This window comes from Quercus robur, chromosome 4, assembly GCF_932294415.1.
Source record: "Quercus robur chromosome 4, dhQueRobu3.1, whole genome shotgun sequence".
Taxonomy (NCBI): Eukaryota; Viridiplantae; Streptophyta; class Magnoliopsida; order Fagales; family Fagaceae; genus Quercus; species Quercus robur.
In genome coordinates this window covers 74722562-74742280 of record NC_065537.1, presented here as the reverse complement: position 1 = coordinate 74742280, position 19719 = coordinate 74722562, and the positions used below count along the sequence as shown (strand labels likewise).

General features: G+C 33.4%; 1 long non-coding RNA gene across 1 annotated transcript; it reads right to left on the bottom strand.

The window, feature by feature from the left end:
- Positions 1-4272: 4272 nt before the first annotated feature.
- LOC126723734 (uncharacterized) lies at positions 4273-7761 on the bottom strand. Its single transcript, XR_007654440.1, has 2 exons — positions 7449-7761; positions 4273-4593 (listed from the first exon to the last, which is right to left on the bottom strand). It is a non-coding gene; the product is annotated as an uncharacterized LOC126723734 (long non-coding RNA).
- Between the last annotated feature and the right edge of the window lie 11958 nt (positions 7762-19719).

Below are 19719 nucleotides of genomic sequence, written 5' to 3'. Positions count from 1 at the left end.
ACAGTTCATCTTTAAATTATTGGGCTCTTGGCCTCTTCATTATGGTGTATTGATACCATTTGGTCATATATGTCATTTTCAAAGTCTTAATAAATATGAAATTTTCACTAACATTTAGTTCTCTAACATGTAAAGAATTTAATATGATAGTGTTTAGCTCCAAACATGTTCAGAATATTGGACTCCAATACCACCGATAGAAAGATCACATATGTACTTGTCATGTACATATGACTCACTTAACCTAACTAACTAAGTCATGTGCATTGCACATTATAGGGCATGTGTCATTTTCTTATTAGTGCTTGGATTCATTTTTTTTACAAATTATAATTAGTCATAGTAGAATTTAGACATTTATAAAAGATAATCATATTTATCAATTAGACAACTACAATATAATACAATTTTTTGTATGATAACATCTTTATTATTGTCATAAGTATAGCTTCTTGTTTTACTTTTTAGAGTATAGCTTTCCCTAGCTAGGTATACATATGATAGAGATGTTTATAATAAAATTTAGTCTCCATCAAAATTTGGAGAAATTTTATACACTTGATGTACTATAGATTCTCCTCCCATTCACCTATCAACCGTTGCATGACAAAGTATAGGTTAAGCAAATTTTTCCCCCCATGGACATCCTATGTAAAGCCCCAGGTTCTAAAAAAAAAAAAAAAAAATAGTCAGAATTTTTATGGCTCACAGGACCCCACCTGCCCCCTTAATTCCCAACCACTCATTTCTCTCAAAATATCTCCCTCTTGGCTGGCTATTGATGGGCAGCTCTCATTCCTTTTCATTTCACAAAACACACATTTCTTCCTCACTTTCTCCCTCACTGCCCCACTGGTGTACCTCCATACCACCACCACCTCCACCACCTTTTTCTGGCGAAGTTTACCAAAAAACTCCATAGAAAAAAGTTAAAGTTCACTCATCTCTATTATTTGAGATAAAAATTCCTAATCTTTTGGTGCATTTATATGCTTTTGCTAGAGGTTTTCTTTATCTAAGTTTTGATAATGACACTCATGTGATTTATGAGTTTTGGAAGTGATATTTATGTGTTTGTATGTATGGATTTTGTCTTGGTGGATTTATTTGATGAGTGGGTTTATAGTTATTACAATCAGTGGTGATGCCACGTTGGTCCTAGGGTGTTCCTAGGAACACCCTGAACTGAAAAAAAAAAAAATTATATATAATAATTAAAAATTTTTATTTGTTTATCCTTAAAAAAAAAATTAGGAACTTAAATTTAGGAACACCCTAAATTTTTTTTTTATTTGTTCTACTTTCAACCAACAAAAAAGAAAAAAACCCAAAAAAAATATTTGAACTAAAATCTGAAAAAGAAAAAAAAAATTGTAACAAAGCAAGCGGCAAGCCCACGACAAGCCCAACAGATGGTAGCAAACCAAGTAACCCATAGATTCTTAAAAAAAAAAAAAAAAAAAAAAAAAAAAAACCTAGCCTAACATACTAAAATCAGATCAGGCCTCAAACACTTCACAGACACAAGTCATGCAACGACCAACGGAATGGACAGAGAAGGAGATCTCTTGCCAGATCGGGCCTCAAACTCGATCTCCCATTCAAACAGACGAAAGCTACATCTCGACGTGCTACTTGATCAGTCTTCCTCGCCTTGCCATTGTGCCTGATGGTGCCGCCTATCAGCCTCAAGCCTCCCTGCTCCATATTTCATCTTAGTCTCAGTCTCTCTTTATTAATATTTACCCTGTTTTTGGCTTTATTCGGTGTTGGTGTTGGTGAGATTATTAATTGTTTTTTAGTGTTGGTGTTGGTGTCTTTTGGTGAGATACAATAAATTGGCTTTATCTGATTGACTCTAGTCTTGTGATTGAGGGCCATAGGGCATTGGGGCTTGTCTGTTGAATTAGGGGGTGGATGGGGGCATGGGGCCGGGGTAGTGCAAGTGTGTTGTGTGCTAGTGCTAGTGCAAGTGTGCAACTAATCATTAATAAATATGGTTGTGTGCTGTGTGCTAGTTGATTAGTTCAACTAATGGTCATAAAATATGTAATAAATCACTCTTTTTTAGACTTGGACTTAAGCTATACGGCCTATATATTTTTGTGTTGCACAATTTATTGACTTTTTTTTTTTTTTTTGTTAAGTAATAGTGTGATATTCCAAGTAGGGAAGTATCAAAATGATTTGGCCACTTTGGCAAATCAAGTTCAATAAAATCCCTACGTTCATTCTCAAAAAAAAAAAAAAAAAAGTAGGGAAGTATCAAACAACCATAGTAATTAGTTGAACTAATTAATTTTGTTTGTTTGGAATATTAATTAACCAATAATTAATTGGGAAAAGCAACTAATAAACAATAATTAATAATTTAATTAATTAATACATTATATAAGACAAACAAATTAAATTATGTTAGGTTAAACAACAATTAATAATTTTATAATTAATAAAACAACAATATGAGGGTTTTTGCTTATAATGAGAAATAGATGGTGAATATAATTTTATTGATTATTTGGAGCTAGTTAAAGATTCAAATTGTTCATCTTTGAGAATATTATGATTTTGGTGTCATGGGTCTCTTGATGATATTACATAAATCTTATGGGAACTACTTATTAAGTGTTGAGGTTTTGATATTAGAGATTATAACTTGAATGGGTTAATTTTATAAATTGGAGTCTATACCTTGTAAATTAAATTGTTGAGTAACCTTGGAAGTGGGATACTTTACTCGTGAGGTTGGATACTTAGGCCTGCCTAAGTAATTGCTTATTTAGTGATCTCTAATTCCTAGCTAGATGCAAATTTCATAGGATTCAGCCTGAGTAATTGCCTGAGTAATTGTTGAGTAATGAGTATTGCTCAGAAGGCCGTTTTGCTTCAGCCTGCCGAATTTCATAGGATTCTAACTCTAAGGCCCATGATTTCTACAAGTGTTTTTTTGCCTTGCACGATGATTTCAAGCATGCGTGAGAGTCCAAAAAGGACATGGCGGTCTATTCTACATCAGGTTTCTTTGGATTGGCAAAATTGAAGGGGCCTGACCTACCTAGAATGCAAGGTGTCTTGAATCCCCCACTATACAACACAAATTCAATGTCTGTTTTGATGTTAATAACATGAAATGTTAATGTACCACTACAAGTCCTCACTATACATTCATTCTTGCATTTGTGCTTGTTGCAACTAAGATAGTCAGGATCGTTACTCATGTACATTGCTTGCAATTTTAATGTAAACATATACATAATGTTGATATTTGATATACATAGATGCTAATGTACCACTGTAGGTATTCACTACACATTTACTCTTTACATAATTTGTGTTAAAAAAAACCTATATTAACATGGGAGATCATAGAAAATCAAAATTAACATTTATGGTCCAAAAAGTTAACAAATCAATTAAAGACAATGGACACTTAAGGAGAAAATGACAAAGTTGAAAAGTCTATAAAAAATGAATTTCACCACCATATATAAACCTGATGTACTATACCTTCTTCTTACATTCACCCATCAACCAATGTATGGCAAAGCATAGGTTGAGAAATTTTTATTATTTCCATGAATATTTAGACCTCCTAATTGTTCTATAGTTCTGAAAATAAGGCCATTTCACTAAAACAACAATGATTGGCTTTGGGATGAGAGAACCTTCCCAAACCCAAATAGACTTTAGCAAAATTCTATTCAAAAACTCATTTCACTTATATATATTTAAGAAACCTAAGCAATTGGCACTACAAAAAAACTGGGCTATTGCGGCGGGCCAAAACCGCCGCAAAAGCCCAAAAAATGCCGTTGAAGGCCTATTTGGCCTATTGCGGCGGTTCCTCCTGCAAGCCTTGCATTGTTGCAATAGTTCTATTGTGGCAGTGACAAAAAAAAAAAACACCACTATTAATACACCTTTTAGTGGCGTTTTTGGTTTTTTGTGGTGAGCAGAAAACCGCCATCATATGAGAGTAGAATTTAGGATAAGTGCCACTATAGGGTTTCATGTAAAACAGAACATAAGCACCTTTTAGTGGCGGAGATAACCGCCACTATATGTGTGAAGCTTTAGCGACGAGTTATAAATGCTGCTATAGAGCTTCATTTAAAACATAATTTTAGACCTCTAGTGGCGCTTTTTACCCGCTGCTATAGGTTAATTTTTCCCCCTACGTTTTAAAACCACAGACCTATTACAAAAATCCTGTAATAATTTTAGTTCTACTGAGACAATACCACAAATGTAACTAATTAACAACACCACAAATGTCTCCAAACTAACATTATATTAACATAGAAATATATTATCAAATACATAACATTGTCTATAACCTTCATTATAAGATTAACAAAAAAAGATGTGGTCCTTTGAATAAAACAACCACTCAAATTAAGATAATACTATAATCAAAGTTCCAAAGTGTTTAAAAATATCCTTCAACACTGGCAAAAAATGTGGTTGTTCTTTCGTAGTTCTTTGTATACAAAAAAGTCTTCGAACACCAAGATAAAACTTATAAGTTGCTTGGTTGATGGGATGCGGTTGATGATTTTTGAGAGCTGGAGATTGTTAGACCAGAGGAACATCCTACATATAAATTATGATTACTCAATAAGTGCGTATAAATGGAATAGAATGACAAGAAAATGAAATCTCTCACAAACATGCTCAGATTGTATGATTGAAAAGTAGTTCAAATTCCAAATAAAAAGAAAGAGGCAATGCATAATTTGAAATAGTGAGAAGGTGAGGATTCTGATAAGGAACACAAACATGTACATGAACTAACTAAGTAATTTATATAGACTATGTATATATCTTTAAGCTAAGGTTATCGGTTAAAGCCCCTATTTTTCTTGCCATCTAGATTTGAAATAGCACTTGCTAATTGCTTTCAATATATGATAAGTTTCAATAGGTAAAATATGGCTGAACCCGACATGAACATGATAGTTGCATGCAGGCCTCACACAATAGCCCACCCAAAGTTTCAGGTTCAGCCCTCAAAAAAATAGTTCAAGTACTTCTTTTTTAGTGATCTAACAATCATATTTAAGTTATAGTTAAGGATACATACTAGTGACAAACCATATTATAGATGGAGCCTGAATCATATTTGAAGCAACAAGAATTTCAGGAAGCTTATATACCCTTTCATTTATATGTCTTCAAACTCTTCACACAAGAATTCAAAACACTCAAATATATAATTAAATCATGAAAATTTAAAAAGCTTAGATATAAATAATAATAATTTTTTCTCCAGTAAAAAAAATTATAATAACAAGGGATATTATCTGCCAAATCCCAATGCTGCAACAAAAAAAATCCACAATAATTGTCTTCCAATTCACAACACAACCATGCCAGAATATAGACAAATCGTTATCTATGCTATTAACATGCAAACTTTGCTCTATGGTAGAAACAAAGGGTATAGCAAAACTTGAATTAACATGGAAAATCTAAATACACAACACAAGCAACCAAGCAAAGGGTAGTACACTAGAACCTTCCTTTGAAGCTTCCTTTTTTAGTAGTAAGTTACAAACACACCTGGTGAGACTTGAACTCACGACCTCACCCTCCACCTTGCTCTAACAAAAAGAAGTAGTGCCATTTGAGCTAGACCTCATTGGCATAGTACTCTTAAAAATTTAATTTTATCAAGAAGAATGCTCTCAAATAAGTAAAAAATATCACAACTTAATGCCACAATATTAGCTTATTATGCAAAAAAGAATGACGATATAATACAATTGATCTATTCAAGTACATTTATAATTCTTGTGGGGGGTTATTACATGGAAGATGCAACTTCCAAACAACTATAGGAATAAAAATTGATACCATCACAACCAAAACAAGAGATTATCTCATAATAAATGTTTAATGCGGTCGTCAAGAAGACCATATATAATTGGAGTGAGATGTAGTAGAGTATAAACAAGGAATGAGTTCAACTCATGGACATGAGGCAATTGGACATGATATAGAGCAGTGCTTCAAGAGTACCATCTCATTGACACATTTGATAAAATGATTCAATTGATGAGGATTTTTAAGATACTATAAGCCTAGCCATGGTTAGTAAATTAGGATTAGGTACACAAAATCAGCATTCTTATACCAAACACCAATCTTTGGATTGGTAGAGGGAGAAGAAAACAAAGAAATTGAAAATAAATTAGGGACATCATCAATAGAGATAATAAGAGTAAAGACAATAGACATGGTTTATTTTTATATTAAGAAGTCCAATGGTTACACTAGTAAAATTGTTTAGCATCAAGCAAATTGAACATAACAAACCGCCAAGAAAACAAAAGGAAACAGAACAAAAAAAAAAAAAAAAAATTGCAAAATAGAACAATTATTTTGAAATCCTAATCAACTTATCCAAGTAGTTTTTTTTTTTTTTTTTTTTTTTTTTTAAAATAAAATCAGAATAGTTAGTTGGTTTTTTTTTTGGAAATAAGCATGGATGTTGGGCATTGTAAAATAGGAAGCTTCCAAGAAATTACCCAACCCCACGTGATTGTCTTTTCAATGACTTTCTATTTCTACTTTTTATACAATTTCATCTTTATTTACTTATTACTCGGATTGTGTGGTCAACTCAATAAAGCAAATAAAACACTACCCTTACTTTGCTGGAAGTCTGAAGCTCCATCTCTAGTTCACTTCTCAAAGATCTTCTCAGCTGGGTTCTAGTGGAGTCTTTTGCAAAGACATGGGTTCTAACTTCTAAGAGGAAGCATACATAAATGATAAATCTCATTACCAAAAAGTCACTACCTTTACAAGGCTCAAGTGAAATTTTTTTTTTTTGCATACTACGGTAAGTATCGGTTTTCTCTAGACTCTAGTTACACAAAGTCTAATTCTACAGGGGTTATAGCTAGTCTATCCATATTAACCATTCGACCCAAATATGTTTTCTCTTTCTTTCTAATTTTCTCATGTGGGACTTGGTGTTATTATAAGGAAGAGTTAGACATTTCCTGACTACTTGATGTGCTTATTTTAACAAGGAACCCCAGATAAACAAATCCCAAAATTCCAAAGGAATTTGTCCCACAAGAAATGATCATATAGTTTGTCCAAAAATGATCAAACCCAAATGCCAAATTTGAAGTACCCATCAATAACAGCGGTCCAAGTAACAACTTTCTTCCTTGACATTTCATCAAACACTTTATGAGCGTCGGTTAATTTCCCAAAACCCTAGATAAGTAGTAATCAAATTAGCAAAAATGTAACAACAATCAAATGTATTTCTCAAACCTCTTTACATATAACAAACAGATAACAAGTTAAAGCTTAACTCTAAAAATTGAAGGTAAAGTTGGAGAATTGAATTGTAATGTCATTGTTTTCAGTGACCAAACAAACAAACAACATTAAAAGAGGGAAAGGAAGAAAAATCTTTGTGTTCGTACCTGGCTAAGATCGTTGAAATGAAAGGAACTTTGAATTCACTGAGCAATCGAAAGGAGATTTGGGCCGGAGGAGGGCTGAGTTGGGTTCGGCCTTGTCAGTGCTGGGCTTGGCGGCGCTTGGTTGGTCTCTCCTCCTTGGTGCTAGCGAAAGCTGTGTGTGTGAGTGTGAATGTGAATGTGAAGATTTGTGTGTGTGTGAGAGTGAATGTGAGAGATAGAGAGAAAATGAGAGAGAGTTTTGTGTAGTAGGAAATGAAATATTCATGGGAAAATAAAATGTTTTGTGAAGTGGGAAATGAAATTTTATGCGGGCAAAGTGATGAATAGAAATGTGTGGAGTGTGGACTTAACGTGTGGCCTTTTTATTAAAAGGATTCATTTTGGGAAAGTTTTTATGAGAAATTGAAAAAGCTGTCAAAATAGTAAATTACTTTTTTATTTTTCCATAAAAAAGTTTCCTAAAATGGTTTTGCTAATATATGCCCTAAGGGCACACATTAGTAAATCCCTTATTAAAAATTAATGATAAAAATTTACTTTAAAAAAAAACTAATCACTAAAATGTTCCTAAAAATATATATATATATATATATACACACACACTAATGGAGTAATCACTGTAAGTATTTTTAAAATGAAAATTAATTAGAATTTAATGAATTAGAATAATAATATCTAAAATTAAGATTAGATAGTGTATTTTTATTAAAATAAATAGAAAGAGATAATGATAAATTAATGAATATTCATAAGTAACAGATAAAAATTAATAATATCTTAAATCTAACCATTGGATTCGAAGAGTGTTATAAAAGGTTAATTCTAGTAAATTATGATCACAATTAAACGGTTGGATTTAGAGAAAGGCGCGATCAAAGTTTAGTTAAAGTTAGTCAAACTCAGTCAAACTTAATAGATGGTCCCAAGACCATTGAAATTGTTGACATTCATATTTGAATCTTGATCATTAGGATTGAAGAGTATGGTGACATATTAGTGTTGGTGAAATCTGAGACCAATTGGATGGTCAAATTGACTGAACATAATCATACAGGTACACAGCAAATGTCTATCATGTGCCATACTTAGATTTGAAATCTAACCGTTGGATTTGAAGAGTGTAATGAATGGTTAATTTTGGTAAATTATGGTCACAATCAAACAGTTAGATTTAGAGAAAGACACAGTCAAAGTTTAATTAAAACTGGTTAAACCTAGTCAAACTTAATAGATGGTCTAATATAATTTTATATCCTAAAAGAAATTCCCATTTATATTATTTTCTGCTACTGCTAAGTTTTATTTTTATTTTTTAATATTTTGAAAAATTAAAATAAGGAACACCCACATAGTTCTGTAAATTTAGCATAACACAAACAAATTCACAATTTATTTGCAAAATTCCTTAAGACCCAGTTCAAGTATTACCAATACAATTATATGTTCTTAACATGCATGCCAATTTTCATGTCAATCGGGTGTAATTTACCATTTGATCTTTAAACTCATCTTTTATGCATTATTTTACTACAAAAACTTGAATTTAGACAATTGATTGATGATATACCTATTAATCTTTGATCACCTTGAAATTTTGTAAACATGAAAAATATATGAAGATAATGTAATCTAATAGTAGATTTATCAAAATTAACATCGAATTAAGAAATATAAGGCTGGGTTCATGTCATACCTGATGTAACTCTAAAATATGTTACACCAACCAATAACTTATTATTGAATTCATACTTTGAAAATCCAACCATTAGATTAAATTTTCTATATGTTCTTAACATGCATGCCAATTTTCATGCCAATCAGGTGGAATTTACCATTTGATCTTTAAACTCATCTTTTATGCGTCATTTTAAATTACAAAAACTTGAATTTAGACAATTGATTAATGATGTGCCTATTAATCTTTGATCGCCTTGAAATTTTGTAAGCATGAAAAATATATGAAGATAATGTAATCTAATGCTAGATTTGTCAAAATTCACATTGAATTAAAAAATATAGAGTTGGGTTCATGTTACACTTGATGTAACTCTAAAAAATGTTACACCAACCAATAAATTATATTGAATTCATATTTTGAAACTCCAACCATTAGATTAAATTTTCTATATGTTCTTAACATGCATGCCAATTTTCATGCCAATCAGGTGGAATTTACCATTTGATCTTTAAACTCATCTTTTATGCGTTAGTTTAAACTACAAAAACTTGAATTTAAATAATTGATTGATGACATGGCTATTAATTTTTGATCAGCTTGAAATTTTGTAAGCATGAAAAATATATGAAGATAATGTAATCTACGGTAGATTTGTCAAAATTCACATTGAATTAAGAAATAGGGTTGAGTTTAAGTTGCACCTAATGTAACTCTAAAAAATGTTACACCAACCAATAAATTATTATTGAATTCATATTTTGAAAATCCAACCGTTGGATTACATGTTCTATATGTTCTTAACCTGCATGAAAATTTTCATGCCAATCGGGTGTAATTTACCATTTGATCATTAAACTCATCTTTTATGCATTATTTTAAACTACAAAAACTTGAATTTAAACAATTGATTGATGACATGACTATTAATCTTTGATCACCTTGAAATTTTGTAAGCATGAAAAATATATGAAGATAATGTAATCTAACGGTAGATTTGTCAAAATTCACATTGAATTAAGAAATATAGGGTTGGGTTTAAGTTACACCTAATGTAACTCTAAAAAATGTTACACCAACCAATAAATTATTATTGAATTCATATTTTGAAAATCCAACCATTAGATTACATGTTTTATATGTTCTTAACCTGCATGACAATTTTCATGCCAATCGGGTGTAATTTACCATTTGATCATTAAACTCATCTTTTATGCGTTATTTTAAACTACAAAAACTTGAATTTAAACAATTGATTGATGACATGACTATTAATCTTTGATCACCTTGAAATTTTGTAAGCATGAAAAATATATGAAGATAATGTAATCTAACGGTAGATTTGTCAAAATTCACATTGAATTAAGAAATAGGGTTGAGTTTAAGTTACATCTAATGTAACTCTAAAAAATGTTACACCAACCAATAAATTATTATTGAATTCATATTTTGAAAATCCAACCGTTGGATTACATGTTCTATATGTTCTGCACAGGCATGACATTTTTCATGTCAATCAGGTATAATTTACCATTTGATTTTTAAATTCATCTTTTATGCATTATTTTAAATTACAAAAACTTGAATTTAAACAATTGATTGATGACATGGTTATTAATCTTTGATCACCTTGAAATTTTGTAAGTATGAAAAATATATGAAGATAATGTAATCTAACAGTAGATTTGTCAAAATTCACATTGAATTAAGAAATATAGGGTTGGGTTTAAGTTACACCTAATATAACTCTAAAAAATGTTACACCAACCAATAACTTATTATTGAATTTGTATTTTGAAAATCCAACCGTTGGATTACATGTTCTATATGTTCGTAACATGCATGAAAATTTTCATACCAATCGGATGTAATTTACCATTTGATCTTTAAACTTATCTTTTATGTGTTATTTTAAACTACAAAAACTTGAATTTAAACAATTGATTGATGACATGACTATTAATCTTTGATTACCTTGAAATTTTGTAAGCATGAAAAATATATGAAGATAATGTAATCTAACGATAGATTTGTCAAAATTCACATTGATTTAAGAAATATAGGGTTGGGTTTAAGTTACACTTGATGTAGCTCTAAAAAATGTTACACCAACCAATAACTTATTATTGAATTCATATTTTGAAAATCCAACCACTGGATTACATTTTTTATATGTTTTTAACATGCATGCCAATTTTCATGCCAATTGGGTGTAATTTATCATTTGATCTTTAAGTGGTAAGACGAAAAAACAAAGGGAAATTTTGGGGTTGGGAAATTCAAAGGTCTATAGTGGCAGTCTAACCTACCACTATAACTAAGGAAAAACGCCACAAAAAGGAGTCTCTATTGTGGCAGTCATACAAAACGCCGTTACAGCTCACATATTGCAGTGTTTTTCTCTACCACCGCTATAGCATCTGTGCAAGATGATGTATTTATTGCGGTAGGTTTCAAGAGCACCGCTATATCTATGTTCTGCCACTAAAACATATATATGGTGGCGGTTTTATGTCCCGCTGCTATATGACACCGTAAAAGAGTATACCTATAGCGGCGGTCCCAAAAAACATTGCAATAGACCCTATGTACAGCAACGGTCCCATAAAACACCACAATAGGCGACATATAACGGCGTTTTTTGCACCCACCGCAATAATACAGATTTCTTTTAATGTAGGCCTGTCCCAAGTTGCTTGTGATATAATTTTCTTGTGCTTGGATAGAGTTAACCTAACATTATTAGTAGTTACATTCAGACATTAATGAAGTACTGTAAGACCACTAATTGAATCATAAACATAAATTGAACAATATCAATAATTCAATTCATATAAAACTCTATCTCATTTCGTATTTAACAAATATCGTCATATTTTAGAACAAAGCCATATAGTAATACTGAAATCCAAAATAGCATTTATATTATTTTAAATATAATGGATTAGTTACAAAAATTTAGGATGTTTTTACAAAAATTTTATTATTATTATTATTATGAGAAATATTTTGGTAATTAATTTATATAATTAAGTTGGGGTTAGGGGTTTCCAAGATCTAAAACCCAAACTTATCCTAAAGTCTATTAGGTTTTAAAGGTCCAACCTAAACCCATCCTATTGGGGTCTAGATAGCATCAAACCTGCTAGGATTGAGCATGAGTCAGGTTTAGACCTGACCCAAAACCCGACCCAATAATAATGTCCTGAAATTCAACTCACCTGAATTTACAAGTGCTGGGCTGGGTCAGATCTCATGCGGGTTTTAGGGTCCTAGAATAGGTCATTCTTTTTTTAGTTTTATAAAAATTAATTTTAATTAAAGAGTCTAATTCATAGAAATATATATACAAAGATTATAAAGCATACAAGTAGCAATTGAAGAAGGTTCACACATGTTGCTCCGTTGTAGAGCCTGTGGACATTTTTGTAAAAGACAATTATAGCATCATACACATTGTTGACTCATTTACTTTTACTTTTAAAAAACATCTATATAGATTAGTTGGCGAAGAAGAAAAGCCTTATTTTCTTCACAAACAAATGCTAGACCGAGTTGACATATATTCAGAGAGAAGTTTTTTTTTTTGATTACTCTATTAGATGATCCAGGGGATCAATACTCAGTTTTAATCCTGCCAATTATTATATAGGAATATGATCTGTTAAAGAACTTTAGGCTGCATATTTTAACTTGTTATCCCATGTTTTGCTATATTTTAATGAATTAGTGAACCAAATGCTGATTCTCAACAATGATTGAAGATGGTTTCTTTTTGTCAATCTCATCAAATGATTCATCACTGATCATAATCAGAAGGGTGAGGATATTTTTATTTTTCAATATATGCAACATGACGCCCAAGGGCACAGGCACAGCTCTCATTAAATTTCTACTCCGGTGTCCTTTCATTTTTTTTTTTTCCTACTTGAATTCCCACATTTCATTGTAAACTAATTCTATGGTCAACAATTGTATATTAATTTGGAATGGTTGGAATTTTGCCACAACAATGGACCTGATGAAGGTGATGCATTGCTTGAGACATTTACTTATCGGTAGAGAGGCATGAGAGATAACAACGACAACTTGCTCTAATTTTTTTATGATTCTCATCAAACGTTTTCTTAAGTTTTGTATGATGCTATACTTGTCTTTTATGAAAATGTCCACAGGCTCTACAACGGAGTAACATGTGCGAACCTTCTTCAATTGCTACTTGTATGCTTTATAATCTTTGTACGCCTTTTTTTTTTTTTCTCCTTCCGGCAACCTGTGGAGGTGGTAGAGGAGAGAGAGAGAGAGAGAGAGAGAGAGAGAGAGAGAGAGAGAGAGAGAGATTCTAATCAGAGTAATTAATTAGATTCTAATCAGAATATTTGTATTAATTATAATCTTTTTTTAACAGTTGGATTTACTTAAATCCAATAGTTTAAAAAAGGTGTAACTCTAAAGAGTTACACCAGGTGTAATTTGAACCCATCTCATATAAATATATATATATATATATATATATATTTATATATATTTATTATATAGAGAGTTTCAATCTATGACGTTTACTCCTAATGATAGCTCTTTATCATTAGATCAAGACACTAATCGGTTTTGGTGTAGGCGAAAATTGAATTTCAAATTACTTATTTAACAATTAAAGACTTTTCCAACTAAACTAACTAGAACCCACTATTTTTTCATTTCTATGTGTATTGCTTGTCTAATAATGGTAGTTTTAAAATGTTGACACATGAAATGACCAAAAATGGTAGTTTTTATTTTGTGTTTCCAAATAGACTCAGATCCGTCAATGTTTGGATTTTATATTTGAATCCTAAAAATCAATTTGGAAAATGCAGACGCTTTAATGAGGTAACTAAAGATAAGATCTTTCCATTGAAATTAAGCTCTTATTTTCAAATTTAATTTGACATTTATATTAGGAAAGTTTTTAATGAGTGATTGAATATCTTTTCTCTTTGAATAAAAGTTTAATGGAGGAAGATGCAACTCAGAAACTTTAATTTCAAGAGATAGTTATGGTTGGCAAAAAATTGAATAAACGTTAAGAAGGAAATCTATATATATTAGAATTTTTTTTTTCAGAACACTATATTAGGAATATAAATATATAACATTAGATATACCAAACATACATTTAAAAAATGAAATTGATACATCATATATCACTGTTTCACGTTATGATTTCTCTCTAAAAAAACTATGATGATAAAATGCTAACCCAGTAGTACTAGTTAAATTGCACACAGTAAGCATTTTTAATTAAAGTTTGGTTAGGGAAACCAATCCCTTTAAATTCAGTCATATGTGTAAGGAAATCAAATTGGCTTTAACTGGTGAGTGAATTGCAAGTTGCCTAATTCAAATTTACTGCACTAAAATCTGATATGTAAACTCAAATAAGTTAAGTCATTAATGCCAAGAGATTTTCTTTTAAGGTTTAATTCAAATTTGAATTAGAAATAAACATGGAGAGTATAAAAGATGTCAGATTTGGTCAACGTTTAAATTGGAAAAAGAAATAAGTGGAAAATCTATAATAGGAATTTGTTTTATATTTATATTCAGAAATAAAAACTTTCAAATTTTTATTTTTATTTTTTATTTTGTAGAACGCTATATTAGGAAATATAAGAGGAAACCCGTCAAAGGTGTAAAAACTCAAGAGAGGGGAAAAAAAGAAGAAGAAGAAGAATCTTCAGGATAAGGCAGGTCGGATTAAACCCAAGACCAATTTGAAACCTGAAAATTCCTAAGCGCAAGACTCGAACCCAACCCGAACATCCACTTGACCTGCCCAAAAAGAATCTTAGCTCCATTCTCCACCCCATATTTGATTCCTCAAGAAAAACTAAAGCCTCATTTGGGAGGAGAAAATGGAATGGAATGGAAATAAATGAAAGTTTTAAATGTTTGAATAGTGCCATGGGACCCATTTTTAATGAAAGTTTTATTGAAAAAAGAGGTTTGTGGGTCTCGTGAATAGTGCACGCGACCCACTGGAAAAGCCACCAGTCACAGAAACGCACTTCAAAAAAAAAAAAAAAAAAAAAAAAACTTAGTCGCAAACACTGATAAGCTCAATCCAAATTGGTACTTAATTCTATTTCATTTCATTCTTTTTCATTCATTTCCCTTACTTAAATACATTCTATTCCATTTCATTCCCTTATAATTATTCCATTTAATTCTCTTATGAACTCCCAAACGGAGGCTAAGGAAAAAAAAAAGATGGTTGCCATTTTTTAACCTCAGCTGAGCTTTAATCTAAATGAGGAATGTAATATTACTTACTCCCTTTCCCCCTTCCCTATTTTTTGTTTATGACAAGTAGGTGAGGGGAATTCGAACTCAAGTTTTCCCTATGAGCTAGAGAAACTAGATAATACCACCAAACCATAAACTTTGACTCACAAACAAAGTGAAGAATTAATATTAATGATATCAAACTCAAGCGAATTGTTTGTTTATAATAGCACATGCATACTTGAAAATAACTAAATAGAAGGAAGTCTATCACATGCGTACATAGAATTCAATCATTTGTATTACCTTAACAGCATGAGAGGCTGCAATCATGCCAACCCAATCACCGTTTGAAGGATTCAAAATTCCACTAACCGTTACATTAACGTACACTTCATCTCTCCATGGTTGGAATAGGGAGTGACTGTAATTTGTTGATAAGGGCTCACGTTGGGGCAATTCGTAGAGTTGCTTATCAAAGATTGCAACAATGTGTTTGTGGAATTTGAAGAAGAGGAAGAAGAAGAAGAAGAAGCAAGAGACACAAGGAGTAAGAAAAAGAAAAATTTGAAAACCATAGTGGAGGACTCCAATTGAGAAGGAAAGGAAGGAGGAAAAGGAAGCTTAAATTAATAATGAAAATTTGATGGTTTCATATTTATAGAAATGCATGAGTACGTATCTAGCCTTGTTGGATTATTTGAAGTTCTAATACTAGGAGGGTGGCTGGCTAATAACTAAATTCAGGGCGGGATTTACTATTGAAGTAAGAGGAGGTTGCATTATTCCCAGAATAATGAATAATTTTTCTGCTAATTTTGATCATTAAACTTTTTTTGTCTTATGGCTTTACTTATCGATTCTCTATACCATTCTTGAACAACATCGATATCAAACTCTTCTTTTATTTTCTCAAATCTACTAAAATTGTTCTCAAGTTTAACTAAACATGTCCAAGTACGTTTATAATAGCACATGCATACTAAAATGGTTCCAGAGTTCCAGTAATCCTCATGCGGATTGATCAACTCAAATTTGCTATCTATGGTTTTCTTCTAAACCAACTTAGATTTGACTATTTTGGGTACGTAGAACCTGATTGTCTCTTACACGCTAAACAAAGTATAATATCTGTTAAGAATATAAAGTGTGAGAAAGACTGAATAGTCTGTGTATTGATATGTATGAAACAATGTACAATAGAGAGCCTTATATAGGCTAGATATGTGTGCAGTACAAGTAAAAGGAGTAAACTACAAGTACAGTATATTGGGCTAAGCCCAATGGGCTAAACTAGTCTAAGCTATACACTAACATCCCCCCTCAAACTCGAGGTGGCAAGGAGGAAGCCAACTGGAGTTTGGATATAAGATCTCGAAGACGACCAGGCGGGTGAGTCTTGGTAAAGATATCAGCAGGCTGGTCAGCAGAGGAGATGGAGAATAACTGGAGATTTCCTTTCTTAAGATGCTGGCGAGTGATGTGGCAGTCGATCTCAATATGCTTAGTGCGTTCATGGAAGACATCATTATGAGCAATGTAGATAGCACTACGATTGTCACAATAAAGAGGAGTGGCAGTGGGCTGTGGAGCATCCATGTCAGCCAAGAGCCAACGAAGCCAAACAAGCTCACAAGTGGTGTCGGCAAGGGCACGATACTCAGCCTCAGTACTAGAACGGGAAACCACATCCTGCTTCTTGCTGCGCCACGAGACCAGAGAAGTACCTAACAGGAAACAGAAACCTGTGATAGAGCATCGATCAGTCGGATCACCTGCCCAGTCAGCATCTGAATAAGCATGAAGCTCAAGAGAAGATCGAGAGGAGTAATGCAGACCATGATAAAGTGTGCCTTTAACATATCGGAGAATCCGAAGAACAGCAGCATAGTGGACAGAACGAGGTGCATCCATGAACTTACTAACCATACCCACAGCATGTGAAATATCTGGACGAGTAACAGTGAGATAGATCAAACTGCCAACCAACTGACGATAGCGAGTAGCATCGGATATAGGTTCACCGTCCAAGGGTGTGAGCTTTGCATTATATTCCAAAGGAGTGGAAACAGTCTTGTTATCAGTGACACCGGCTTTAGAGAGAAGATCAGAAGCATATTTAGCCTGGGAAAGATAGTATCCATCAGAGGATGAGGTAACCTCAAGCCCAAGAAAATAGCTGAGAGTGCCCAAATCTTTCATCTCAAAATGCTGACTAAGGAAGTTCTGAAGAGAGCGGATACCTGCAGAATCATCTCCAGTAATAATCATATCATCAACATAAAGAAGAATAAGAGTGATACCAGCAGAGGATCTTCGAACAAAGAGAGCAGTGTCATGAGGACTCGAAGTGAAACCCTGCTGAGCAACAACTGAGCTAAATTTTTCAAACCAAGCTCGAGGAGCCTGCTTGAGGCCATAAAGAGCACGGCGAAGGCGGCAAACTTGATTGCCTGAGTGTGGATAGCCAGGGGGTGGTTGCATGTACACTTCTTCATGGAGGTCTCCATTGAGGAAAGCATTCTTCACATCCATTTGATAAAGAGGCCAATGGCGAACAGCAGCCACAGCAATGAGACATCTAACAGATGTAAGACGAGCAACAGGAGCAAATGTTTCCTCATAGTCAATACCATACTCCTGAGTAAAGCCCTTGGCAACTAGGCGAGCCTTGTATCGTTCAACAGATCCATCAGCCTTGGTCTTGATCTTGTAAACCCACCTACAACCTACTACAGACTGACCAGGAGGCAAATCAACCATATCCCACGTGTGATTCTTATGAAGGGCATCTAGTTCTTCATTCATAGCTTGCTGCCAAAGAGGGTCAGTATGAGCCTCACGATAGGTGTGAGGTTCATAGAGAGTGGCAAGAGCAAAAGAGCAATGATAATCAGTGAGATAAGGGGGAGGAATGCTTACCCGAGTGGAACGACGAAGTTCAGGACCAATAGGAGACTCAGGAGAGGGTGGTGCCACAGGATCCAAGACAGGCGGGTCATATGCCGGAGACAGAACCGGAGATGAGTCGTCTGGAGAGGCAGTCGATGCTGAAGAATCCTCCACAAGTTCAGGATAGAGAGGGAGGAAAAGATCAGTAAAAATGGGAGACTCTGAGGAAGAAGATGTAGGAAACTGCTGAAGACTCGTGAAAGGACGATGTTCCCAAAACTCAACATGACGGGAGACACGAAGGCGATGAGAAATGGGATCATAGCAGCGAAACCCTTTTTGAGACACACCATAACCAAGGAAACAACAGAGACGAGTACGAGGTTGGAGCTTTGTTCGTTCATGAGGAGGAAGAGAGACAAAGCAAGCACAACCAAAAACCCGAAGAGAGGAGTAGTCAGGAGTTTGACCATAGAGAAGCTCAAATGGTGATTTGTTGTGTGTAGTTGGTGAAGGAATACGATTAATAGTGTGCACAGCAGTGAGTGCGGCCTCACCCCAAAATCGCTCAGGAAGAGAGGCAGAAATGAGAAGGGTGCGGACAACATCAAGAATGTGACGATGTTTTCGTTCTGCACGACCATTTTGTTGAGAGGTGTAAGGACAAGACCGCTGAGGAAGAGTACCATGTCTGTCTAAAAAGGATAGGAAAGATTTATCATTATATTCTTGAGCATTATCTGATCGAAAGACTTTAACGGTGCGATTGAACTGTGTTTCAATCATTTTATGAAATGTTTGGTAAATAGACACAAGTTCAGACCTATGGTGAAGCAGATAAATCCAAGTATACCGAGAAAAATCATCCACAAATATGACAAAATATTTAGATCCCCCCTCAGTGGGAACAGGTGCAGGACCCCAAATATCAGAATGTATAAGATCAAAAGGAGCAGAAGAAAAGGAGTCACTTTTATTAAATGGCAATTTTGTTTGTTTACCAAAATGACAGGAAGTACAATCAAATTTTGAAAACTGAACTGAACCTAAATGACCTTGAGAAGCTAACAATTGAAGACGAGATAAGGATGGATGACCAAGACGAGCATGCCATAGATCAGGTGAGGAGGTGGCAGTGGCAGCAGCTGCAGAAACAACTTGTGAAGGAATCTTCAAGTCATGAACCTCAAACATGCGACCAACCTTACGGCCTGTCCCAAGCACTTGACCCGTCCGGGGATCCTGCACATCCACACCATGATTAGTAAATAGAAGATCTACGCCTAATTCGCAAAGTTGACCAACAGAAAGCAAATTGAGGGATAACTTTGGAATATGAAAAGTGTCACTAAGGGATAAACAAGGAGAAGAGATTGTTCCTTTATGACTAACAGGCATAGGAGTTCCATCAGCAGTGTAAATGGTGATTGGATGTGCTAA